Below are 17,552 nucleotides of genomic sequence, written 5' to 3' on the forward strand. Positions count from 1 at the left end.
CCTAAACTATGAAAGCAACCACCCCAACACACACAAACGAAGTTGCATCAGGACACTATTCAAAAGGGCCACAACACAGCAGCACACCAGAACTACATAAAGAGGAAGAGGAACACCTATACAAGGTATTCGCCAAAAACGGATACCCTCGCGATTTCATCAACAGATGCCTCAGGGAGAGACAACGGAACGAGGACATGCCACAACCCAAAGGACGAGCCACACTACCATACATCAGGAGCATCTCTGAACTGACAGCCAGACTACTGCGAACACTAGGACTCATAACAGCACACAAACCAACAGCCACTCTCAGACAACATCTGACCAGAACGAAGGACCCGACACCCAACATGAGCAAAACTAATGTAATGTACAAACTCCCATGCAAGGACTGCACAAAACACTACATCGGACAAACAGGAAGACAGTTAACGATCCGTATACACGAACATCAACTAGCCACGAAACGACACGACCAGCTGTCCTTAGTAGCCACACACACAGACGACAAGCAACATGAATTCGACGGGGACAACACTACCATTATAGGGCAAGCCAAACAGAGAACAGCCAGGGAATTCCGAGAGGCATGGCACTCATCCACAGACTCTATCAAGAAACACATCGACCTGGACCCAATATACCGGCCACTATAGCGGACAGCTGGAATGGACAACCGGAAACGGCAGAGACAGGCCACAATAAATGCCGGAGGAAACAGCACAGAAGCGCTTCACAGGAGGCTTCCATGCACTGAGGATGTCACCTAGACAGGGGACGAAACGTTTGCAACACAAATTCCCAGCTCGGCGAACAGAACCACAACAACGAGCACCCGAGCTACAAATCTTCTCACAAAGTTTGAAGCTCTCAGCTTCAGCCCGAATTCATACAACACATTCCACATGTGGGCAGCATTGAATGTTATCCTTAAAAATAAGAACAACACACATTAGCAATACATCATAGAGAGAGATAAGCTAATTAACAAGAGGAGGCGCCTTTAAGCAAATAATTTCACATACCAGCAATACATCACAGTGATAAAGCAGCTAGCAGACAGTTTGAGATGCATTTTAATAGATAAGCGACATATAAACATTATACCATTGTGAGAGAGGAACTGAGAGATGTGCCAGAAGCTATGAGACAGCCTCTCACAGCTAACATGACATGGATTGTTGTTCTACTGGATGGGGGACAGTTCAACAAAATTGTTCCTTGTCGAAGGGGAAGGGCATGATCAAGAAAATAGCTTCAACATCTGGTAATAATCTTTGCCACATTCCTGCCGGCTCTGCCCTAAACCTTCATTTTGACAGCCTGGAAGGGACTAACTCAACGTTGTCGTCCTCTGTGTAAATGAAAATGAATGGTTCTGTATATCTCAGGAAAAAAACTTCCTATCCTCCAAAATATAACTCCTTTTTATACAATTATGTGTCTGCACCCGGTCTTTCCCACAAAGTGAAATGTCTTTCCATCTGATCACGGCACAGCGTTCAGCACCATTTGAGAATCGTAGGATACTGAGACAGTCCATGTTCAAAGGCAGCAGACTTCCACATTGCCAAGGTTCCAGCTGAAAAGTGGTAATTAACAATTGTGCCTCACAATTGGCGCACAATGACTACCATCAACAAGATATAATCTCGCCATCGTCTCATAAAGCTTAATGGCATCACCATCATTGAATCCTACCTATCAAATTTCTAGGGGTTACTATTGTCCTGAAACTGAACTCGACAAACAATATCAGTACGATGACCATGAAGAACAAGTCAGAGAATAGGAACACTGCACGGAGTAATTCATCTCCTAACTTCCCCAGGCCTATCCACAATCTACAAGGTACAACTCAGGAGTGCGATGGATTACCTTTCATGTGTCTGGATGTACACTGCTATAACAATATTCAAGAAGCTCGACACCTTCAAGTACCAAGCAACTGATGGATTGCCGTCGAATCCACAAACATTCTCTCCTGCCACCTCTAAAACTGAATCGCATCAAAGTATACGATCTCCCCTACCATGCAATGCCTTTGCTGCAAGCACCTTCCAAACTTAGGAGCTCCATCAAGGGCAAGAGAATCAGATACGTTGGATACCCGCTTTATGCACGTTCCCATTAGTAACAGACAATACTGATGCCCTATGTTATATCCTTGGTTTGATTAACATGTCCAAGATTCTTGAAATAACAGCCATGTGCATGCTGCCTCACACTGAAGGATTTCAGTAATGCAACGTGCCGCCTTTTTCTGAGTGAATTGAAGGACTGTAAAGAAGCATTCATTTAACAAGCCATATCTTTTGAGCGATTCAATGTATATTTAGTTCTGATAAGTCATCATCAAAGGATGTATTGAAGGGAAATATTTGTGAAGAGTAAAAAGGGAAGTTTAGTGCTACGGATTCCAGGTCTTTCTACAACTTATGAAAAACCCGTTCCTAATACTAAAGTCGAGTGTTCAGTGATCGAGTAGTAGGAAGTCGCAGACGTAAGTCAGTACTTTCAATGTAACGTGAGATCTCAATCCAGCTTGAATACAAGGCTATCAGTTTCACATCAGTTGCATTCAGTTTCTATGCTCCTGAAAGCTACCAGAGTGGATCTTGTGGCGTATCGATCCTACACTCTCCATCAATGCATCTCAAGGCTTCCGAAATGCATTGCTTATTTGTAAGGTAGGCAAAAAGTGTTTGCACCAGTCAACCTTGAAATGAAGCACACCAACGTATGAACGTATGAGCAAATAGGCCACTCGACCCCCGTAACCTGCACAGCCATTTAGTAAGTCCTGGTCGGATCCGAAATTCGCATTAACTCTCCACATCCAACACCTTGGCAATCAAGAATCTAATTGCCTCTTCCTTAACGACGAAAGAAAGTGTCGGCACTCACTGCCTTTTCAGAACGGGAAATACAACGATTGAGAAGAGTCTTCATAAAAGAATTGTATTTTCTTCGTTTTTTCTTGAAATAGATACCCTGCTATCATTAAACGACAATGTCTTGCTTTCCATTTTCCAACAGTGGGGCACATCGTTTCCACATCCATTCGGTCAGGTTCCCTCAGGATCATTATATTTTTTACTTGACTCAACTCTGACGCTTTCAAAATCCCAATGAATGTAGGTCTAGCCTGTCTAACCTTTCCTTATACGATTGTCATGACTTTACCGAGGTCAGCGAGGTGGACCGCATTGAATATGTGGGTTGTTAATCTGGTAGCATCAGAGAGCCGTGACTGAAAGATGCAAACAGGAACATTAGAGGTTCGGTTCATTCTGAGAGCTGATTGTGAATAAGCCAGACCAGTGTGAATTGCTATGCATTAATGGTGCTGTGGTGATGGGATACTGGTCCCGCTGGAGTTAATTCAGTGGTGATGTCAATGGCATTAATGTAAAGATAAAGAAAAGGCACATACTAGCTGACGCCCTCCTGAACTTGAAACAGGCACTATAACGAGCTTTGTCATTTGAAAATGTGACAAGTTGAGAATATAAGTTATAGTGTATGGTGATGGAGTTTGGTACTCTCGCCAGGTCGACTGAGCTTTGGACACAATACTTGAGTGAATGCAATTGCATAATTTTACGATATCTCACAAATAGATTGGCTCGAGGGAAGTCCTCAGGAAACCCCGCCCCCCTCCAAAAATAAAATCCAAGCCACGGAAAATTGCTTAACACTGTCTTCCACTGGCAAACCATTGCAGTTGCTGCTGGCATGCGTACCCAAGAAGACAAAAGAGTCTGACGAGGCCAGAATTAATTGAGGTAAGATTTCTAGGACAGTGCATAGTATGGAAGTGCACCTATCTTTATCTGGAAACTGCTCCACAACATCCAAATCCAAACCCATCAAAGTAAATGTCTGGTTTAATGGTCACCCGCTTCTGAAGGAGGTTGATTTGGGCATGACTGTCTCAGTGATTGCAGAACCAGTCTTTCAAACAAAATTGCTATGGTCTCCAACCCTTCAGATTGCACGAGACCTCTGTTAGACAGGTAACGGATACTTGGGATGCCTTTCCAGAATAAAGGTACAATTTCAGGTCCAGAGTGGTATGAAAAGCACCTGGGTCAGTTAACACCGATTTTCAGAAAAGGCCTGCCCAAGCCTTTTCGGGCGAAGCTAGTTGAGAAAGCTTCAACTTGACTGGATCAAAATCTTTCGATTAGAAAATGGCTGACTGAGTGACGTCGGAATTAACTACCCAAACCATTTCACTTTCAGAAGGTTCTTGGACTGTGAAATGACCCAACGTGGTTAGCACTGCTGCCTCACAGCGCCAGAGACCCGGGTTCATTTCCCGCCTCAGGCGACTGACTGTGTGGAGTTTGCACGTTCTCCCCGTGTCTGCGTGGGTTTCCTCCGGGTGCTCCGGTTTCCTCCCACAGTCCAAAGATGTGCAGGTCAGGTGAATTGGCCATGCTAAATTGCCCGTAGTGTTAGGTAAGGGGTAGATGTAGGGGTATGGGTGGGTTGCGCTTCGGCGGGGCGATGTGGCCTTGTCGGGCCGAAGGGCCTGTTTCCACACTGTAAGTAATCTAATCTAATTATCTTGCACGTGGACCCAGGATGCAAGTCTGCAGGCCCGTCCAGCGCCAGGAAATGCAAAAATACAGGCACGGGTCACAAAGCTGGTAAGCCAGGGAATCAAGAAACCAGAATGGGCAGCACTGGTTACAATAATTGTGAAGACCGATGGATCGGTTTCAATTTGTGGGGACTTTATAAAAGCGGTAAACCACTTCTCCCGGTGGATAAATGCCAAATCACTGACACAGAGGACCTATGAGCAAAAGTGGCAGGTGGGGGCGGATTGGGGGGAAGGGATTCATGAAGCTGGACATGAGACACGTATACCTACAGTTGTGCTTTCCGGGAATTCTCAGAAACTTGCTACATTCAATCCCATATGTGTTTATAACAACGTACGAGACTTCCATTTCGTGTATCAACAGTCTGCCATTATTCAGTGGACGATGCAAAACGTTTTTTTAGGCCTAATCTAGAATGCCATTTGTCTCAATGAAGTTGCAACAACAGGATAGACCAATTAAAAAAAACCTACAGATCTTGGAAATCAATCTTAGATCTTCATCCACATGCAGAGCTAGGCTGTATAAGAGAAACGTATATATTCCAGGCACCTCAAGTGTCTTATTTTGGTTGCACATTCGATAGTACCGGATTACAGCTGGTGCAAGATAAAGCGAAGGTCATGAAAAATGTACTGCTTTCTATGTCCTGACTGGAACTGAGGTATTTCCTTGGATTGGTGAAGTATGAGGGAAAATTCACACGTAACCTGACCTCCATCTTGGTACCATTCGATCTGCTGTTGCAAATTGGCACTTCGCCAAGACATAGCCTTTGGGGAAGATAAGAAGTAGCTAACATCTCAATTGTTTGTACACTATGATATCCAGTGAGATCTGGTGCTGACAAACCGATATGGTATTGGTGTAGTTTTGGCACACAGATGGTCCAATGGATCGCTTAATAGTCCATGCCTCCTTGCTGATGGTGAGACTGAGCATAAATATGCCCAGGTTGAAACAGGAGTTTTAGTGGTCACCTTTGTTGTAAGTTCGAACAAAGCCATTTTGCACGTAAATTTCTAATAATACCAGGTCACAAACTCCTGATAGCGCTACTCAAAGAGGACAAGAACGTGCCACCCATAGCTTTCGGTCGAATTCAGCAATTGTATATCATTCTAGTTGCCAACAATTACCATTGGAACTCCAAACAGGAGGCCAAGTAGCAAATGTGGATAGTGTGAACGACCTTCTCATGGCAGATGCAGTATAGTTGGTGCTGCCACTGAAAGTCTTCGTTCTGTATTTAAACTTTCTGGGCGCCCTTCCTGTCACCGTTGACAATGTTTGACTGTAGATGCTAAAAGGTCAGTTCTTGACAAATCAAAAGCAATTGTTAATGATGGGGCATCACAGCAAGACCTGAAGCCTTCTTTAACCGGGGAAACAACATGTGTCCAAAAGGCAGATGTTGGCGAGAAGTTATGTCTGATCGCCAAGCTTGCACACAGACATCGCCACATTGGTGGAGCAGTGCTCAGCCAAGTAGAACAAGTATCACAAACCTTTTTTTTAACGAAAATCCCAAATCCTTTTAATTAGGTAACTAGAGAAAGGGTTGGCCCACTTAAGCTCAAAGGAGGAAAGTTTGGTGTGGAGTCAGAGAAAATGGACGAGATTCTTATTGCGCACTTGACATCGGTATTCACTGAGGAGAGGGTCATGACGGACGTTGAGATTAGGGCTAGGTGTTTGATTAATCTGCATGAAGTCGGCATAAGGAGGGAGGAAGTGTTACGTATTCTAAAAGTGATACGTTGGGCAAGTCCCAGGTCTGGATGGGATCTATCCAAGGTTGCTAAGGGATGTGGGATGCAAAATAGCTGGGACCTTAATAGATATCTTTGCAGGATCCTTAAACACACGAGAGTCCCGGAGATCTCGATAATTGTTAATGTTGTCCCCTTGCTTATGAATGGTAGCAGGGACTATTCAGCTATTTAGAGCCTGATGTCAGTGTTAGTGAAGCTGCTGGAAAAGATACTGAGTGATACGATCGAATTACACTTAGAAGAAAATTGGCTTTTCAGGGACAGGCAACATGGTTTTGTGCAGGGAAGGTCATGTTTTTCCAACTTAATGGAATTATTTGAGGAATTGACAAAGTTGATTGATGAGGAAAGAGCTGAAGATGTCATATACATGGACGTTGGTAAGATGTTTGACAAGGTTCTCAATGATAGGCTGATTGAAAAAGTGAAGTCATGGGGTGCAGTGTGTATGAGCCAGATGGATAGAGAACGTACTGGGCAACAGAGAACAGAGTGTTGTAGTTGAAGGAAGTTTCTCTGAATGAGGAATTGTGACCGGTGGCGTTCTATAGGGATCCTTGCTGGGAGTACTACTGATTGTGATATACATAATTCATCTGGAGGAGCATGTAGGTGGTCTGATTAGCAAGTGTGCAGATGAAACTTAAATTGGTGGAGTATCAGATAGTGAAGGGGGCTGTCAGGAAATGTATCAGAAAATAGACGGATTGGCGAATTGTGTGATGAAATGGCTGGTAGATATCAATCTGCGTAAATGCGAGGTGATGCCGTTAGGAAGATCTGATTCAAAAGTGAACTATGCAGTAAATATATATGCCCTGGAAAAAATGATGTGTGGAGAGATCTGGGTGTCCAGTTTCATTGTAATCTGAAGGTGGCAATGCAGGTCGGTAGAGTGGTCAAGAAGGCATGCGACATAATTTCTTCCATTGCACGGTGTGTTGAGTGAAATAGTTGGCACGTCATGTTACCGTTCGTCTTTGGCCACATTTGGAATACTGCCAAACATTCTGGTCATTACTAAAAGAGGTGGATGCTTTGCAGAGGACGCAGAGGAGGTATAGCAGGGTGTTGCCTGGTATGGAGGGCGCGAGCTATGAAGAGAGGCTGGGTAGGCTAGGAATATTTTCATTGGAAACACGAAGTTTCAGGGTCGATCTGATTGAGGTCTACAAAACCATGAGAGTATTAGACAGGATGGATAGTAAGAAATTGTTTTCGCAGAGTGTGTGATTAAATTAAGGGGGGTTACAAGTTCAAGTTCAGAGGGGAAACGTTTAAGACAATTATGATTGGGAAGTTTTCTTTACACCAAGAATGGGTGCCTGAAATGCATTGCCAGTGAGAGTAGCAGAGGTATGCATGATAGCACCATTTAAGATATATTTAGACAGATAGATCAATGGACAGGGAGCAGAGGGTTTACAGATTCACGGAAAATAGACGACAGGTTTAGTTCGAGGATGTGGATCAGTGCAGGCTTTCAGGGTTGAGTGGTCTATTCCAGTGCTGAGATTTTCTTTGCTCTTTGTTCAAGAAGATTCCCACATTTATGGAATGGACACATAAAACCTGGTCTCGGTGAATGTAACGAATATGACTGCCTATTGTTGGGATAAACGTTCTTACTAATTGTGCATGGCGACTCAGAACGTTTAGATGTGCATGGACTTCATTCCTCAAACATACAGACAATGATAGAAGAGTTGCTAGCATCTTTTGTCATATGCTGACTCTGAGAAATGTTGGTCACGGACAATGGGCCATTTTTTACAGGCACGGATATTCAGTATTTAGTAAACTTGAAAGGCTTTCACCAAATAAGAACTGATCCACACTATTGATTTTCCAGTGAGCTGGTGGAAACAGCCCTGCAAACCTTGGAGCTAGACTTTTTTAAAAAGCCTACAGCTTCACTCATTATTAAATTGTCCGTTTCCTATTTGATTACCAGACCAGTCTGCATGCAAATACAGGGATAGCACTCACAGAATTTCTGCTGTGGAGAACATTCCGCACCAGTTCAAATCTGATCATCCCAGACCTGAGACAGCTGGTGCCAAAGATCACAGAGGTCGCCTTGGATGGGTAAGGTGCATGGTTCACACGATGTCAAGTCGCATTATGTATTATTACTGATAACGAGATGCTCTCCTAAACGTGCACGTGCACCACATGAAAACTCAAAACTTTCGAATGAGTGAGGAATGAAACGTATCCAATCCCTCAGAACTGCAGGAAAGGTTGTCAGAACATTTGTTTTCACCCACCCTCTCGCATCAAAGACAATACAGAGCCTTTGATCTACACTACTGATTTCACAGCCTCGAGCCCTTTAACACCGAAAGAAGACGATTAATTTCTTGCGAGATGCTCCGGCCTAAGGTGCATGTAATTGTCTAATGCAGTCCGCCAATAACAGTCTGAGTGTAAGAGACCGGGCTCAGAGTGACAACGCCCAGGAAAGTATATACGAAAAGAACAAGCCTATATCCCCAATTTTAATGGGAACGGGATGTCGTAACAGTAATGAGATCAATAATGTGGACCTTATAAAACATCAGCTTCCCTATTGAAGCTGTCAATCTGGTCCGGTCAGGGGGTTCTACTGAAAGATATAATCAGGACTGTCAGAGTTTCTATTTAGTCTGACAGCTGGCTCTGAGGAAGCCGGACCAAGGTCAATTACGATAAACTTGTAAATAAAGGATGACTTGGTCCCGGAATATTGACCCTTGTGTAGTTATTTTAGAGTGGATTTAACTAAAGGGCGAAAAGGAAGAGATAGCATTAACCTTAGTTGGAGGGCATGCTACAAATTCAATCCACTCTCAATAAGCAATCTCAGAATGAAACTCATAATTTGCAAACTTCCCATGTGCTGTCCTCAGAGGACCTGTTTCATTACTTGCTGCATAAATAGCATTGGGCTGTCTGTAATGAATAGTGCAAGCAATCAGGTCAACATTTTAACCCATTCCCATGTCGACCAACTGACAGTTCCGTATTAGGCCTGGTCTCCTTCCTATCGGAAAGATGTTGTGAAATTTGAAAGGGTTCTGAAAAAATTTACAAAGATGTTGCCACAGTTGGACGATTTGAGCTAGAGGGAGAGGCTGAACACGCTGGGTCTGTTTTCCCTGGAGCGTTGGAGGCTGAGGGATGACCTTATAGATGTTTGCAAAATTATGAGGGGCATGGATAGGATAAATAGACAAAGTATTTTCCCTGGGGTCGGGGAGTCCAGAACGAGAGGGCATAGGTTTAGGGTGAGAGGGGAAAGATATAGAAGAGACCTAAGGGCAACTTTTTCACACAGAGGATGGTACGTGTATGGAATGAGCTGTTGGAGGAAGTAGTGGAGGCTGGTACAATTGAAACATTTAAGAGGCATTTGGATGGGGATATGAATAGGAAGTGTTTGTAGCGATACGGGCTGGTTGCTGGCAGGTGGGACTTGATTGGGTTGGGATATCTGGTCGGAATGGACGGGCTGAAGCGAAGGGTCTGTTTCCATGCTGTACATCTCTATGACTCTATGTCACTTGGGTCTCAGGTGATCACAGGTAGTGACAGTAGATTGTTCCCCCAATGGACACCTATGATCCCATTCATTTCAATATGATATTTTCGACAAGTTTGCCGTGAGACTAACGTTTAAATTCCAGATTTTACATTGCATTTTTAAAATCCACCAATGTGGTATTCAAACCAATATCTCCATCAGTTTGACCTGAGTTCATGATTATGAGCACAGTGAAATTAAAAATATATAACAGCTGTTACTCACAAATTCACTTGCTCGATATCATGCTTTCACATTTTTGCTCATTAAAACACTTAATCTTGCACAATTTCATCCTCTTTCAGAATCACATTATTACTGAAATTGTAACACGTACACTCACTCGCACAAACTGTCCCTGACTCATACATTCACACATTCAGTGAAGTACCAACACGCTCATTCAATTACACACATACATTTACACACATTTACTCACTCCCATTCATTACAACATGCACATTGAAAGACAGTGCATGTGAGTCGAAAGGTATCAAAACATTGAAAAAAAAAGAGAGTTCTGTGTACGTGGAGTTCTTTTTCACAGAAAATGGTTAACGAGCAAAAATTAAATGTTTTATGTAAGTTTAGTATTTCGACCTTATATGAAATTGCGTTTTGAGGCAACTCAAAAGTCTGAGCTACATCTGCGTTTATATCTACGAGCCATTCTTTTGTATTTGTACATGTGATAGAGCCTGTGTGTATGTGCATGTGTAGGAGTATGTGACTGCATGCGTGTGAGAGTAGCAACTGCGTCAGTGTTTGCGTTTTTGAGTGTGCATGAATGAGAGAGAGTGTATGCATGTGTATTTGTGAGCTATCCAAATGTGGGCATGTATGTATGGTTTCATGAATGGGAAGGGGCTTGTGTCTGCTTGTGCATCGTATAACCAGAGAATGTGTTAGTGAGGAAGTGTATGTGTGAGAGTGCATGCATGTGTATTTGAGAGTTATCGAAGTGTGGCACTCCTCTCCATCCCTGCACGCTGACCTCGAAAAATGTGGATAGAACTTGTGCCTTCATTGTCACTTTGGTCCAGCTCAATGCAAGTGTGATAATTTACAATCTGAATGCATCTCCCCAACCCACACAGACATTGGTTTCTTAATTCATGCCCTCGATGAATGAACTGTTAACTGAGACATGTCTACACCCTTGCATATTACACTACAAATGTGCATTGAAAGCATTTGAAGTCTTTGGAAAATCTGTGTGAATCTTATGTACAATATTCGCCAGGAGTCTGCAATTTGGAGTATTCCAGCCTTATAGTAAGCATGCAATTGCATATTATGTAAAACATGTTAGGGTGAACATGTTATGTAATTGCTATTGAAGTATTCAGGCAGTTTTATTGGAACAGCATGAAAATTGATAATTTAATGGTGTACACGAAAACAGCTGAATTGAAATGACATGGTTACAGTAGCTTCAAAATTCTCTCTCTCAAGCTCTTTGTATTCCCATTCCAGGTACAGCTAAACACCATATACAGTACAAATTTGTCAAAAGTTTACATGCCTCAAAAGCATGAGAATGTAAAACACATTTGAATGATTATTAATCTGGATTAATACAATCCACTCCATAAAGGGAGTAACGAAGGACTACCTAATACATTACTTGGTGGGTGTGGTGATATTCTGCTAATGTCATGACCAAATCCAAATACGCCAACTTTCCTCGGATTTTTGCATGAATCCCATGTGATGAGAGTTCTAAACAGAGACATCAACTGACTGGTGGTTGTTAAGATACAAATCCATTGGGTTTGCTAATATCCTTTAAACAAGAAAAGAAATGAAGGAATAAATGAAAGCAAGCAAGAAAAAAAATGAGTGCATGAATTTATTGTCGCATGTATGTTACAGCAAAAAGAAAAAACAGTAAAATACAGTGAAAAGCTTTGCAAAATTGTCACTATCATCTTTGTCTCGTCTGCATGTGAGAACAGACCAATAGTCTTGTGATGCATCTTTTGAACTGAGTAAAAAATGATTATTGTAATAATGATGCCGACATTATAAATCAATACATAAAACAAACCGTTAATTGCAACTGCATTTCGATTTTATGCTTTATTAAATAAGTACTGGAACACATAAGGACAAGTGCTTTTTGTCTATTTCCTGTGAGCTGTTCACTCCGCTGTTCTGAATAGCTACTGCTATCCTGTCACCATAAATCAAATGCATCGGTGGATGCTTCATCATTGGGATTTCGGAATCATGCAAAGAGACGTAGAGGCTCCCGTAGAATAGCGAGGGAATTTTAAGAGCCAAATATCTCCTTAATTACTCACCACAGAGCGTAATGGTCATTCATTGAGAAGTAACTGGACAATGCACAGCTGAGTTTTCGTGACTGACCACTATGACATTCAACAAAGTGCAACGAATAAAAGACGACAAAACAAAATAGAATAAGCGACTGCAACTCAGAGGGGACCATCAGAGAAAGAAACAATTGATGACTCTGATGATACAAAGTTGACGTGAATCCAGCAAGCTTCCCTCATCGGAACCATTAACAAGAACCTGTTACATTCTGGCGTCTCTGTTCAATTGCCATTGCAGATGCTTACACGGGAGGCGCTGTTGATATTTGGAAATCAGATTATGCAGAGAAATGTAAACTCTGAGATGCCTTCACCACACTCAAACTTCCCAAGCCCACACATGACCACATCATTCTAAACCCTTTCGTTTTGAGACCGTCTCTGACTAGATTCTAGTCGTTGAGACTGTTTTCCATGTAGCGAAGAAACCTGAGATACGATCGAGAGCATAGAACATAGAACATAGAAAAATAGAGCGCAGTACAGGTCTTTTGGCCCCCGATGTTGCGCCGATCCAAGCCCACCTTAATTGCTCACCACAGAGCGTAATGGTCATTCATTGAGAAGTAGCTGGACAATGCACAGCTGAGTTTTCGTGACTGACCACTATGACATTCAGCAAAATTCAACGAATAAAAGACTACAAAACAAAATAGAACAAGCGACAGCAACTCAGAGGGGACCATAAGAGAAAGTAACAATTGATGACTCTGATGATACAAAGTTGACGTGAATCATCCAGCAAGCTTCCCTCATCGGAACCATTAACAAGAACCTGTTACATTCTGGCGTCTCCATATCCTCCCCACTATCCTCCATATGCCTATCCAATGCCTGTTTAAATGCCCATAAAGAGGGAGAGTCCACCACTGCTACTGGCAGGGCATTCCATGAACTCACGACTCGCTGAGTAATGAATCTACCCCTAACGTCTGTCCTATACCTGCCACCCCTTAATTTGAAGCTATACCCCCTCGTAATAGCTGACTCCATAAGTGGAAAAAGGTTCTCATGGGCAACCATATCTAAACCCCTAATCATTTTGTACACCTCTATCAACTCACCCTAAACCTTCTTTTCTCCAATGAAAACAGCCCCAAGTGCCTCAGCCTTTCCGCATACAATCTTCCTGCAATACCAGGCAACATCCTGGTAAACCTCCTCTGCACCCGTTCCAGTGCCTCCACATCCTTCCTATAGTATGGCGACCAAAACTACACACAATACTCCAGATGCGGCCGCACCAGAGTCTTATACAACTGCAACATGACGTCAGGTCTCCGGAACTCAATTCCTCTAGCAATAAAAGCCAGTATGCCATATGCCTTCTTCACAGCAGTACTTACCTGGGTGGCAAATTCCAGAGATCTGTGTACATGGACACCAAGATCCCTCTGCTCTTCCACACGACCAAGTATCCGACCATTAGCCCAGTACCCCATCTTCTTGTTACTCTTACCAAAGTGAATCACTTCACAGTTCCCAACATTGAACTTCATTGGCCACCTTTCTGCCCAGCTCTGCAGCTTATCTATATCCTGCTGTAAACTGCCACATCCTTCCTCACTGTCAACAACTCCACCGACTTTCGTATCATCCGCAAACTTGCTCACCCAAACTTCTAGCCCCTCCTCCAGGTCATTTATAAAAATGACAAACAGCAATGGTCCCAAAACAGATCCTTGGGGAACACCGATAGTAACTGCACTCCAAGATGAACCTTTACCATCAACTACTACCCTCTGTCTTCTTCCAGCCAGCCAATTCCTAATCCAAACATCCAACTCACCCTCAATGCCATACCTCCGCATTTTTTGCAGAGGCCTACCATGGGGAACCTTATCAAATGCCTTACTAAAATCCATATACACCACATCTACCGCTTTACCCTTGTCCACCTGCTAAGTCACCTTCTTAAAGAATTCAATGAGGTTTGTGAGGCACGGCCTGCCCTTCACAAAACCATGCTGACTATCCTTGATCACATTATTCCTATCCAGATGTTCATAAATCCTATCCCTTACAATTCTCTCTAAGACTTTGCCTACAACAGAATTGAGACTCACCGGCCTATAGTTACTAGGGTTATCCCTACTCCCCTTCTTTAACATGGGAACCACATTTGCTATCCTCCAGTCTTCTGGCACTATTCCTGTAGACAACGAGGACATAAAAATCAAGGCCAACGGCTCTGCAATCTCCTCCCTTTCTTCCCAGTTAAATGCCATCAGGCCATTTTCACCCTTTCCAGAATTTCCAACACCTCTTCCCTACATACCTCAAAGCCATCCATTCTAATTAATTGTGACTCAATATTCATATCGGCAACAATGTCCTGTTCCTGAGTGAATATTGACGAAAAGTATTCATTAAATGTCTCCCCAATCTCTTCAGCCTCCACACACAACTTCCCACTACTATCCTTGACTGTACCTATTCCTATCCTTTTCATTCTTTTATTCCTGACATACCTATAGAAAGCCTTTGGGTTTTCCCTAATCTTACCAACTAAGGACTTTTCATGTCCCCTCCTTGCTGCTCTTAGTTCTCTCTTCAGATCCTTCCTGGCTACCTTAGAACTCTCAATCGTCCCCATTGAACATTCACACCTCATCTTTACATAGGCCGCCCCCTTCCCTTGAACAAGTGATTCCAATTCCTTATTAAACCACGGCTCCTTCACACGACCCTTTCCTCCCTGACTGGCGGGTACATACTTATCAAGGACACTCAATAGTCGCTCCTTGAACAAGCTCCACATACCAATTGCGCCCTTGCCTTGAAGCCTACTTTTCCAAGGCACGCATCCTAAGTCGTGCCTCACCGCATCATAATTTCCCTGCCCCCTGCTATAACTCTTGCCCTGCAGTGCACACTTATCCCTCTCCATCACTAGAGTAAAATTCGCCGAATTGTGGTCACTGTCCCCAAAGTGCTCACCTACCTCCAATTCTAACACCTGGCCTGGTTCGTTACCCAGAACCAAATCCAGTATGGCCTCACCTCTTGTTGGCCTGTCTACATATTGTGTCAGGAAACCCTCCTGCACACATTGGACAAACACCGACCCATCTAACGAACTCGAGCTATAGCTTTCCCAGTCAATATCTGGGAAGTTAAATTCCCCCATAACAACCACCCTATTACTTTCACTCTTCTGCTGAATCATCCTCGCAATCCTTTCTTCTACGTCTCTAGGACTATTAGGAGGCCTGTAGAAAACTCCTAACAGGGTGACCTCACCTTTCCTTTTCCTAATATCAGCCTAAACTACCTCAGATGGCGAGTCTTCATCCATCGTCCTTTCCACCACTTTAATACTATCTTTGACAAGCAATGCCACACCTCCCCCTCTTTTACCCCCACCCTTGACCCTACGAAAACATTTAAGTCCTGGAATCTGCAACAGCAAATCCTGTCCCTGTTCTCACCATGTCTCCGTAATAGCCACAACATGGAAATCCCAGGCATCAACCCATGCTGCAAGTTCACCTACCTTATTTCGTATACTTCTTGCATTGAAGAATGCACACTTCAAGCCACTTTCCTGTTTACAGGCACCCTCCTTTGAAATTGATGCCGTGTTCCTAACCTCGCTACACTCCAGGTCCTGCACCCTAAAGCTGCAGTCTCGGTTCCCATGCCCCTGCAGAGTTAGTTTAACCCCCCCCAAAGAGGACTAGCAAACCTCCCGCCAAGGATACTCGTGCCCCTCAGGTTGAGGTGCAGACCATCCTGTTTATAGAGGTCCCACCTTCCCCAGAAAGAACCCCAGTTATCCAGATACCCCTCCTGCACCATCCCTGTAGCCACACATTTCACTGTTCTCTCTCCCTATTCCTCGACTCTCTATTACGTGGCACGGGTAACAAACCAGAGACAACAACTCTGTTTGTTCTAACTCTGAGATTCCAACCTAGCTCCCTGAAAGCCTGCCTAACATCCTCAGCCCTCTTCCTACCTATGTCGTTGGTGCCCATGTGGACCACGACTTCGGGCTGCTCCCCTCCCCCTTAAGGACCCGGAAAACACGATCAGAGTCGTCACGTATCCTTGCACCTGGGAGGCAACATATCAAACGTGAGTCTCTCTCACCCCCACAAAACCGCCTATCTGTGCCCCGAACTATCGAGTCCCCAGTATCGTTTGCTCTGCTCTTCTCCACCCTTCCCTTCTGAGCAACGGGGACAGGCTCCGTGCCAGAGGCCTGAAGCCCATTGCTTACCCCTGGTAAGTCATCCCCCCCACAAGTATCGAAAACGGTGTACTTGTTCTTGAGGGGAACGGCCGCAGGGGTTCCCTGCACTGGCTGCTTCCTCCCAGTCCCCCTCACTGTCACCCATCTGTCTGCAATCTTTGGAGTTACTACTTCCCTAAAACTCCAATCTATGACCCCCTCTACCTCCCGAATGATCCTAGGTTCATCCAACTCCAGCTCTAGTTCCCGAACACGGTCTTGGAGGAGCTGGAGATGGGTGCACTTTCTGCAAGTGTAATCAGCAGGGACGACCATGGCATCCCTCACCTCAAGCATGTTGCAAGAGGAACATTGCACTGCCTTCACTGCCATCCCTCTGAAAGTAACCTTTTTTTTAAAAAAAAGTAGGTCTTAAGAATAGAACAAGCAAAATGCAACACTTACCTACTTACCACAACGGGTCTTATTATTAGGTTAGAGGAGGAGGGCGGGTGGGAGACACTACCTCTGTAGTGCCTCGGGTTCGTCTTCTGCGCGCTTTTATAGGGAAAAAAAACCTACTCAGGAAAGCTTGCGCTACACCAGCTTCCGGGTCCGCTCTGCGCTTTGTAAATAAAAAAACTTTCAAATTTAAACCGTTAAACAAACGTCACCGAGCCTTCAAGCAGCCACTGCCAAACAGCCCTTACCTGCTCCGCTGAGAGAGTGACCTGATCTGACAGATGTTGTAAAATTATTAGCTGCCTGAACCGAGTAGATAGGGTGAAGGTATCAACAAGAAATAGATGGCACCGATTAAAATGGTTTACGAAAGAGGCAGGGTGATGTGAAGCATAAGTATTTTATTTATTCAGAGTCTAGTGTATGCAAAAATTGGGTAGCAGGTACAACGTGCATTTCAGAAGTGCCAGTGGATGCTCAGTTGGGCTGTATGGTCCACAAAGATATGGTGGAAAAGCGGCAGATAAGCACTGTAGAATCGAACGTAACTAGATCATAGAGCAGGCGTGAAAAATGAGTGGCTTCCTTCTGCACTGTGACTCATCTATTTTT

This window comes from Chiloscyllium punctatum, chromosome 35, assembly GCF_047496795.1.
Source record: "Chiloscyllium punctatum isolate Juve2018m chromosome 35, sChiPun1.3, whole genome shotgun sequence".
In the NCBI taxonomy this organism is placed as follows: Eukaryota; Metazoa; Chordata; class Chondrichthyes; order Orectolobiformes; family Hemiscylliidae; genus Chiloscyllium; species Chiloscyllium punctatum.